The sequence below is a fragment of the Manacus candei genome, unplaced genomic scaffold, assembly GCF_025592945.1.
Source record: "Manacus candei isolate 608988 ecotype Guabito, Panama unplaced genomic scaffold, ASM2559294v1 h1tg000073l, whole genome shotgun sequence".
NCBI classification, from domain to species: Eukaryota; Metazoa; Chordata; class Aves; order Passeriformes; family Pipridae; genus Manacus; species Manacus candei.
In genome coordinates this window covers 4,508,719-4,518,692 of record NW_026138121.1, presented here as the reverse complement: position 1 = coordinate 4,518,692, position 9,974 = coordinate 4,508,719, and the positions used below count along the sequence as shown (strand labels likewise).

The 9,974-nt window shown below is 44.0% G+C and overlaps 1 long non-coding RNA gene across 2 annotated transcripts in view; it reads left to right on the top strand.

Moving 5' to 3' along the window:
- Positions 1 to 578: 578 nt before the first annotated feature.
- Positions 579 to 9,974, top strand: part of LOC127480496 (uncharacterized) — a 115,994-nt gene continuing 106,598 nt past the window's right edge. Inside the window, exon 1 of one of the 2 annotated variants that reach the window (XR_007907921.1) lies at positions 579 to 627. This is a non-coding gene — a long non-coding RNA (uncharacterized LOC127480496). Of the gene's footprint in view, positions 628 to 8,523; positions 8,562 to 9,974 lie in introns of those variants that run through there. The other variant, XR_007907922.1, reaches the window with a different exon arrangement.

The following is a 9,974-nucleotide window of genomic DNA, read 5'->3' as shown; positions in this document are numbered from 1 at the left end:
TGCCCTGACACAGCAGCAGGACACAAGAGCAGTGGCACCCACCTCCCTGTCACCACAGGAGGGATGGAGGGAGATCAGGGACACAGGGTGTTCTGAAGCAAAGAAAAACGTGCAGTTGGAGCAGAGTCCCACCTGTGCTCTTCAGTGGCCTTAAAGCAGCAGAGCAAAGTAACAAATCTGCTTTAGATCTGCTCTTTCCTGTCCCTGACACAATGGGGCTAGAGAAAAATGGAGCTGCTGCTCCCTCAGGACTGCCAGGTTATGGAGACTGATGTTGTTTTACCACTGACATAATGGGATTGCAATTGAAAGTGTCTCCTGAATGCATTTAATAACCCCAAACATGTGTAAGACTTGGCTTTTCTTCAAAAAGCCCCAAAACTGGTGACTTTCTTCCTCAGGAAAGATGGAGAGGGACTTTTGACAAGGACATGTCATGATAGGACAAGGAGGAAGGGCTTTAAACTGCCAGAGGGCAGGGTTAGATGGGATACTGGGAAGGAATTCCTGGCTGTGAGGGTGGGGAGGCCCTGGAACAGGTTGCCCAGAGAAGCTGTGGTTGCCCCATCCCTGGAAGTGTCCAAGGCCAGGTTGGACAGGGCTTGGAGCAACCTGGGCTGGTGGAAGGTGTCCCTGCCCATGGCAGGGGGTGGAACCAGATGATCTTTAAGGTCTTTTCCAACCCAAACCAGTCTGGGATTCCATGATTCTTAAAGCAGTCTTGGAGTTGACATTCCTTCCACAGACTGATGGCAATTAAAGCAATTCACACCAGGAGGTCACAGCAGAGCAAAGGGGGAAATCTGCTGATGAGATTTTAAGGAAAGAAGGAAACAATTACAGGATTGCTGCTCAGCAAGAACTCCCTGGATTATGAACAAGATCTCACATGATCAAACCTATCCCACAACACTGCAAGAGAAGGGATGAGGGACTGAAGAGACAGGTGACATCACAGCCCAACTTACACTCCCAAAATGCTGCTAAAGGCACCCAAACCAGCTCATTCTGCCCTTGTTTCCACTGTATCCAAGGAATGACAGGACCATCCATATTTGGCTAAGTTACTTTCCTTTGTGATAACTGAAATTATAATATATATGGTGATTCAAGACTGTAGTTCAGTATGGAGAGTTCTGCAGTGGAACAGACTTGAGAACCCTGCTCAGCTATTTGTGTAAGGTGACAATAACTGAAACACCTGTGAGGAAGGATCTCTACAAACCAACTTTTGTTCTGCTGCCTTGCAGCACATTCATTTCCCAAGAGCACCTCTGGTACCCACAGCTCCTCCACTGCTTTTGAAACAAAAGCTACTCACTCTGTGCTGAATTCTCTTCCTTCTGTTTAAGAAGTCTACCAAGTTAAATTATATATTTGAGCTTGACAACCAACTGCTTTCCTGAAGATAAAGTGCCTTCATTTCTTCTTAAAATCTTCCTTATAAACACTAGGATTGAAAACAATTGTGTCTAAGACAAAGGAAAGCTACTTTATATAAAATAAGATCAGCTAGAGGGGCTGCTACGGAACAGATTTATTGGAAGAATGGCACAGTCACACACAGAATCACTCAGAATAGTTGGAAGGGACCCACAAGGATCATCAAGTCCAACTTTTAAGTGAATGGCCCATATGGGGATCGAACCTATTGCAAGAATCTGAAATTCTCTTTGGGTTCTGAGGGAAGAAAAGCAAGATCCTTAGGTCTGAAAAGCAAATCAGACCAATTTAGTTTCACCTTTAGCCGAGTGCCACAGGCATGACACCCACAGTTTCACTCCTGCTCCGTTGGTCTGACTAAGGAGCACAGGTTAAATTTTGCCTGGAGGAAAACAGATCAGTCCCTGGAAGGATGAAGGTGTGGATCATAACCTGGGACTCATCCTCTCGTCACTGCTGATATTAGTTTTGGTTTGGTGGGTTTTTTTGTCGAGGGGGGAGGGGAATGACAACGACATGCACCCAAAATCCCACCAGTTACTCAGTCATTCCAACTGCTGAGGGGATGCCAAAAGCCTGGAATGCCAGAAATCCCATTCTAACGCCTGGACCTGCAATCAGGTTGCACTTCACTGGGCTTGGCCTCGACTATTTTCACTTCAGCTGGAATACAGACAGGAAATGTTGACACTGACGGAGGGATGGTTTACATAACAGTCGTGCTTTCCCTCTCCCTTTCCTTTCATCCCTTACAAGACACTGCTGCTCCACTCTCTAATCCCTTGTTCAAACATGCAATTAAAAAGAAGCCACACCCTTGTCAGCTCTCCTTCAGTAAGCAACACCTCTCGGGAGAGCAATTACAACCGCTCAGGGAATTTACTTGCAGGGCTTGGAGTCACTGGCTGTTGTGTTTTCACTTTTCTCAGTCTGTCTTCCTGAGGAATTCTTTGCTCTGGACAAGTCAGCTTCTCTGTGCCTGCAAAAAAACTGTTCTGATATGGCAGCTCCAGTGTGATATAAGACACTGGACCTGATGTGCAACCTGGAATCCCAGCACTTGGTCAGTAAAAACACTGAGGATTGTACATTGACACTTCAGTATTGCCCTTCAACCAAGCTGCTTTTTTATGAAGTGAAAAGAAATCAGCAAAATCTAAGGATGAATGTAGCCCAAAGCAGAACAAAATCTGGAATAATCACTGTACAGCAGTTTAATACACAGAGAAAACAATCCATCATAACACCTGGACACAGGGCTGAAACTAAGAAAATACAAGACAGAACTATCCAGCTTCCAATCTTGCCAGGAGACAGTATCCATTGGGTTTAGACAGCATAAGGGAATCATGTCAGGACCAATATCTCATTAGAAAAATAGATATTTCTTCATTTTGGTTGATGTTAGAGAGCAAACCAGCTCCATAATGGTTTGAAGACATGGTGGCATTAGCTGCACACCTTACTGCTGATGCTCAGAGATGGGCTCTGAGGCCTCAGAAAGGGCTTTGCAGGTTGGGGTCTTGCTTGAGCATTCCTAATTTCTCCAGGACAGAGTTATCTGACCTCTTTCCTATGTTTCCAATTTTACTGCAGATCCCAGGCACTGGCCTCGGATCACCAGATAAAATGTTGAGTCCTTATCCTCCCACTGACAACTCTTCCTGCAGGGATTATTTTTACTTTAACAATTTAGCAAGCACTTCCCAAGTGTTCTTTGAGTTTTCCTTCGTGTCCTTCCAGACTTCAAACAGCACCAAACACTTCCCAATGGAACTGTAAATTCACAGATTTTGGAGGGTTTCCCTAAACTCTCCAAGACATGAAGAGGAATGATGAAGCTGCCAAGTTTTACTGGGCATCTTTGCTGTCTGAGTGGTGGGGACACTACAGTCTGACTGCAATTCAACTCACTGGGGTGGGAGTAGGAGGTTCTTCCATTGTGTTTCTGCCAAACCTTTCCGGAGGACGAATTTTTCTTGCTTTACACCAAAAGAAAACAAAAAAAACCCTCAAAACTGCTCATGTGTAAATTAGAGAAATGCATTAATGCTTTAAATGCAAATGGCCTTTCTTTTGAGGCACTAAATTGAACACTGCCAGCCAGTTACAGCACAAACCCCAGCAGACCTTCTCTGCAAACTGGTGCTTCGCTTCATCCTCAGCTTCGGTGGCTGTGAAAGCTCCTCCTGCCTGGAAAAGACAAGCCTGTACCAAGTGCACTGACTCATGGATTGCCTCTTTTTTATCGCTTCTATTTACATAATCCAGCACACACAGTGGCCCCTCTGGAGGCATTTAGCAAGATCTTGCCCTCCAGGTTGTGATCGCTGGCGGAATGAATCACCCCGTTGGGAAGCTCTGCAACAACATCCAGCCCAGGTAACACCTCCAGCCTGGGATGAACAGGGAGCAGATGCTCGTGGCATCTCCACCAGGAACACATCTGCTGTTGTTACTGCTCAGATGTGTCCTCTGGGGATTTGGTTCCGTTTCCCTTTTTCCTCCTGAATCATTTGATTTGGTTGGATTCCAATTCTCTACTGCGTGGAGTCCAACTCTGAGAGCAAGTTAAGCTGTGGAAGGAAGGAAGGAAGGAGCATGCACAAGCCCAATTCCCTTGTGAGAGGTCTATTAAGCAATAAATAGCAAGCCTTTTATTACAGGTCCTAATTAAAACAGAACTTGTTTGATTTAGGAATTAAAACCCTGCACTCATTCCAAAATTCGGGTGGATCTGTTGCAGTAACATTCACAGAAAATTGTCCATGTCACCAGCTCCAAAGGATGGTTTTGGTTCTAGGTTCTTCACACAGACTGGAACTCAAATTTCTAAAAACATGTGCATTCCAAGCCCTCAGACACCACGAGATGACATTTTAAGTGGGGTGGAATGTGCTGATCACAGGAAAGAGCTGTTCAGCAGGTAAATAACAAATAAGTGTATTCAATTTGCTAAATAGCATCAAACCTATAACTGTAAGACCCAAGTTTTCATACTGCCTTCTGATTCAGAATACTTTTCAGAAAGTCATGAAAAAATATTTTCCTATTAAGGTAGTAAAAAAAGTAGGGAGACAGATTTTGCACGAATTTTTCAAGAGCTTTTACGTCAACTGACAACAATTATAGGAAATTTTTAGCCAGAAATGTTGTTTAGCAAACAGCAAAACAGCTTTGTTAAAAATATTCTGAATCAGAACAGCTGTAATGAGCTAAGATGAAGAACTGAAGGTGACCAGAATGGAAACTTGTGTGAAAAGCCCCTTGTCCTCCATTAGCTTCCTAAAACTATAAATCAGAAGGGACAAGGAAAACAAAACAAAACAAAAAAAACATTTTGGCATCCCATAAATAAATTTAAGTGATTTGCAACATAGGAAAAGCAATATCTAATGGGAAAGTGCTGTTCTAAACTGGGACTGTTTACTGGTGAGGGATGGAAACCCAGTTCTCTCGTTTTAGGGAGACAAGAGTTCTTGAAGTTCCCTTTCAAAGTTCACTCCCAAAGCAGGTCCCTGAAGCCAAACACAACAAACTTCTCAGGGCTATTGTTAGGCTGAAGCAAACAACTTCTCAGATGTCTGAGTGAAGCAAGTTATGAGAGCAGCCAAAATCAGAGCACTCCAGCACCAACACCATTTTCAACGTGCAGCTCCTGCAGAGTTATTTGCCAACTACACTGTCAGAGTTTAATACACACAACTGAGCCACTGAACTGTACAATAACAGGCAAAAGCCAGACAGCACACAGCTACTTTTGGCCACAAGGCCATGAGCTGATGCAGAAAACCCACCTATGACAGACAAAATCTTCATGTTCCAGCCCTTGCCACACAAGGACAGTGACCTTCACATAATGCAGCTCACTCTGCATTGAGGGGACTGTCACAATTAATGACCAATTGCTGACACAGGAAAGAGGGAAAAAAAAATAAACATTTGGTTTACTTGCTCCTGACAACCTTCTGTTGAAGTTTTTATGCTTCCTCCTTGTTCCTGCTGTAAAATAGTGCCCAGAGCCAGGAGAACTGGGGGAATAAACCTTCTAGGAAAAGTTAAAGGCTTTCTGTTGTGTCCTGAGAGGACCCAGTTACTGTGATTCTAATTTCCACAGCCAGTACAGTGGCATTGTGAGAATTAAGGCCATACATTCCAGGAGTATCATGGAATCATGGAATAGTGTAGGTTGGAAGGGACCTCAAAGATCATCTCATTCCACCCCCTGCCATGGACAGGGACACCTCCCACTAGCCCAGGTTGCTCCAAGCCCTGTCCAACCTGGCCTTGGACACTTCCAGGGATGGGGCAGCCACAGCTTCTCTGGGAAACCTGTGCCAGGGCCTCCCCACCCTCACAGGGAAGAATTTCTCCCTGATATCCAATCTAAACCTACTCTCAGTCAGTTTAAAACCATCCAATTAAGTTACATGAAGAGATTTAACTTTCTGAAATTGGGTGAGGATGGGGTGCCAGCAACTCCAGCAATAACCAACCTGAAAACTTCCTTCAAATTTACACTGAATTGCCTCTATTTCAGTAAAGTTTTAAAGACATTACAGTTCCTAATTTTCTGATTTGTTTGAAAATAACCAGACATTTGGCTGGAGAATTTAAGATGCAGACTGTCTAATCTACGATGGATTTGGGACGGATTGAAACAAATATTTATCTTATCTTCCCTAAACTCAGATCACCTTCAGCTTTATCACACTGCTTAGACATTGTGTAAAGTGAGTGAACAGATGATTCACTGGTGATTAATAACTCCCAGTGCAGCTGTCAAGCAAGGCTTGAACACCGACCTGGGAACATCAAAGCCATGTGAGGGCAAACAGGGAGAATCCAATAGATGAGATTTTGCAAACTGGGTCTGCTCTTGGCTCCTTCAGCACTGGGCTGAATAATGATGTTGATTTGCAATAGTTTATTCCTGATGTTCATAACAACCAGTCATTCTGCAGACAAAGTATCCAGCAGTTATCTTCCCATCGATCAACAGAGCCCGGGTTTGTGTTAACTAGTTGGAACAGGATCTCCTGTTTGAGCACCAGAGGTGATTCAACAAACATTTCATGCTGTTGCTTTCTCAGCATCGCCCAGTCCCTGGTTTGTTTTAGCCAATTTTCTCCATCCCATTCTTATCCCTACTTTATTTTCACAAACTACTTTTTTTTTGTGTTCAGGATCTTGCTTATTAATATGATTTTTAAAACGTTCCTCAACAGCAGCAGCTCTCATTCCATTTTTCCTGTTTTTCACAAGACTTACCTGCTTTGCACCTAGTGCCATAATCTTCATTTTCTATTTTGCTGCCTTTTTGTTTCCCAAATTGTCACCCAGAAGATGCTGTGACTCACCCACCAGGCACAGGGTGCCCAGTCAGTCAATCTGAGCCTTCAAAACAGGTTTTATTCCTTTCCTAAAGGACCTTCCCTGTCAATGCCCCAAACTGAAGTGGCAGCTGGAGGCAGGAGCACCCAGGCCAGTTTAACTGCTTATGATGAAGTGGTGGATGGAGTAAAAACCCACATTTTACCCTCCAGAGCTCCTGCAGAACAGGCTGCAACAGCACCAGTGCTCCTGCCAGGGTGCTTCACTCTCCCCTGACACAGCCTCTGTCATCCAACTACCTTAGATCCTTCCCTCAGATACCTGTTAAATGCTGTGTTTTGCAATTCAAGCATCAGTTACAGCTGGAGATAAACCCACCCCTCCACGGGGTTCAGAGCAGCCCATGGAAATAGTGGATTCCTTGGCCATTTGCCCTGGTTGCATGAGAGCTCTGCAATTCCCTCCACTGGAAAACTGCTAAATGCACCTCCCTGGAAGGCTGATCCTTTTCAGATGCCTTGGAGACGTGAGGAAGTTCCTACAGAGGAACTGAGCAACGATTTATTTATTCAACTATTTATTTATCTGAGGCAGGACTGGAAATGAAGCAAAAATGTGTGCACTTCATGGCATTTATTGATAATTTCCTACTGGCAGTCTCCATGTAGGTACCACATCTCGAGCATCACTGTAAAGCCCTCGACACCCTTTCAAAGAAAAAGTACATTTTTGAAAAGACATTTTGTTGGTTTATCGAGGGGTTTTATTTGTTTGTTTGTTTGTTTGATTAAATAAAGCAGCTACAAGGATAAAAAAATGTTTCTGGGCTGACTCCAGTTGCTTTCCTGGCTTTTCTCCAGTGATGTTCAAATCGTGGGTTGTTCAAACTGGGAAACAGTAGTTTTGCCATCTACTCCTACAAAAAAAATTGGGAGCTCTGGTATTTTTTTGGCACACATTACTAGGAAGGTTCAAGAGTACCCTCTCCTCTGTCACGTGGTTCTGGCTGTGCATAAATATTGCTTTGACCAATAGGGGCAAAATTAGATACTTCCCAGAATGATTTGTTGCATTCTCACGACAGTGGCGATCCCAGACTGGATTAGATCCAGTGGGAAAATGTTTGGACAGAAGTGCTGCACCACAGAACACTCCTGAGAGATGTGCCTGTGGTTTGCCTGGAGCAGAGAGCAAGGTCACAGCCAGGCACAGAAACATGTCACACTGTGGGTGTGGGGTAGGGAGAAACAATCCACAAAGGTTTCAGGGGGAAAAACATTGGAGCATCCAGCAGATGTGCAGCCACATTGATGTTCTGCCCTGTGAGGCCCTGGCACAGGTTGCCCAGAGAAGCTGTGGCTGCCCCATCCCTGGAAGTGTCCAAGGCCAGGTTGGACAGGGCTTGGAGCAACCTGGGCTAGTGGAAGGTGTCCCTGCCCATGGCAGGGGGTGGAACTGGATGATCTTTGAGGTCCCTTCCAACCCAAACCATTCTGTAATGTTATTCCATGAAATCTAAACAATCCTCTGCAGAGCCAAGAAACCCACATGGGAGTTTTGCTGTTCATAAAGCACCAAACTGGAAAAACTGTAGGTTTAAAACCACTTAGAAAACAGCCAAACACCAAAAGAAAAAAACAATATTGTGCTCTCCTGATCTTTCAGAGGTCGATGGGTTACCAGAGAACCATTTGGAAGACAGAAAAACAGAGGAAGGGGAGGTCAGACCTGGAAGGAGAATGGTGAAGTTGGACAGGGCTTGGATCAACCTGGGCTGGTGGAAGGTGTCCCTTCCCATGGCAGGGAGCTTTAAGATCTCTTCCATCTCATTCTGGGGTTCTCCATGGTCTCTAACACCAACTATTTGGTTCAGCACTGTGTTACTTCAATCTGACAGTCGAGAAATGAAAACCAGAAAAAGGAAGGAGGTCCATGAGGAAATTAGGAAAGGAAGGTCTCAACCCTCTCTTCAAACACTCTCTCCTGACCCACTAGAGTGAGGTTTCAAGAGTCTTTAGGAAGTATTTAGCTAAAGACCACTCCTCATTCACTGATTTAACAGGAGAGAGAAGCACGTGGGGACTGAGCTGGAAAGTGCAAATGCAGCATAAAATTCACAGCTGGGAAATGGTCTTAGCACCTCTATTCTGCTGCACCAGCCAGAGCATAACCAGCCTCCTGAACCTGAAAAAACTAAAGCCTCTACTCATTTCTTTTTGGAACAACATTTCCTAACAGTTGCTTGGGTTTTTTTTTTTCTCCTTCCTACTGGTTTCCCCTTTCTTCTTGTGTTAGAGTTGTTTGGACTTGTTTTACTTGCAGATTCCACTCAAGGCAATGAAGTTGAAACGCTTCTCACTCAAAACATTTCTGCTCTCAAAGGTATTTTTGCCTTTGCCTTCACTTTGAGTGAAGACTATGCAACCTGCACAGCCTTGCATTTTTTACTCCTTTCAAGTGAGTTTTATCAATTTTTGTTCCTCATTTCCACAGCAGATTGCTCTGAGCAGCAGTTACTGTGTGCACATAGTTGTACAACACAGAAATAATGAATTATGTCTGTAAATTTGACACACATGTTGTTAGAAGTTCATTTAAACTACATTCCTGCAGTCATATTGTGACAACATGCTTATGAATATGTTTCCTGACTCAGGTGACACCATTATTCAGCTTTTCTTGTGCTCTTTGTTTGCTGGAATATTACCTAAAGCTGTTTAGAAGATGGAAGATGTGAGAAATTGAAATCATCTGGAGACAGCTTCTTGTCTGCCACTGATGACAGGTAACATTACAAGAACTAATTCACTGTTATTGTTAAATTCCTGTTGCTTACACATCTTTGCTGTGAATGCACAGAAGATCCTTTGTAAACCAGAGACTGATCAACAGCAAAAGATAAACAGCCAGAATGCGTAGGAATGACTTAAACTGTACGTCCTTCATTTCGTGTTTATTCTTGGTGTTTAAATTTCCTTCCATTCTGAGCCAGAGGTCAAAGTGAATTCCTGGTATTTATTTTCCCAGTGTGATGGAAGCAGCAGAACCTCGTGGTGACAAACCCTGTTAACTGACCTCACAGACACTGGCTCAGGCTCCATCTGAGGTGTGATTTGAAGCAGTAACAGGGCTGAGCCAACTCTTCTCAACCAGGGAATCTGGTAATTGTGGTGCCTTTGGGACAGTCTGGTCCAAGA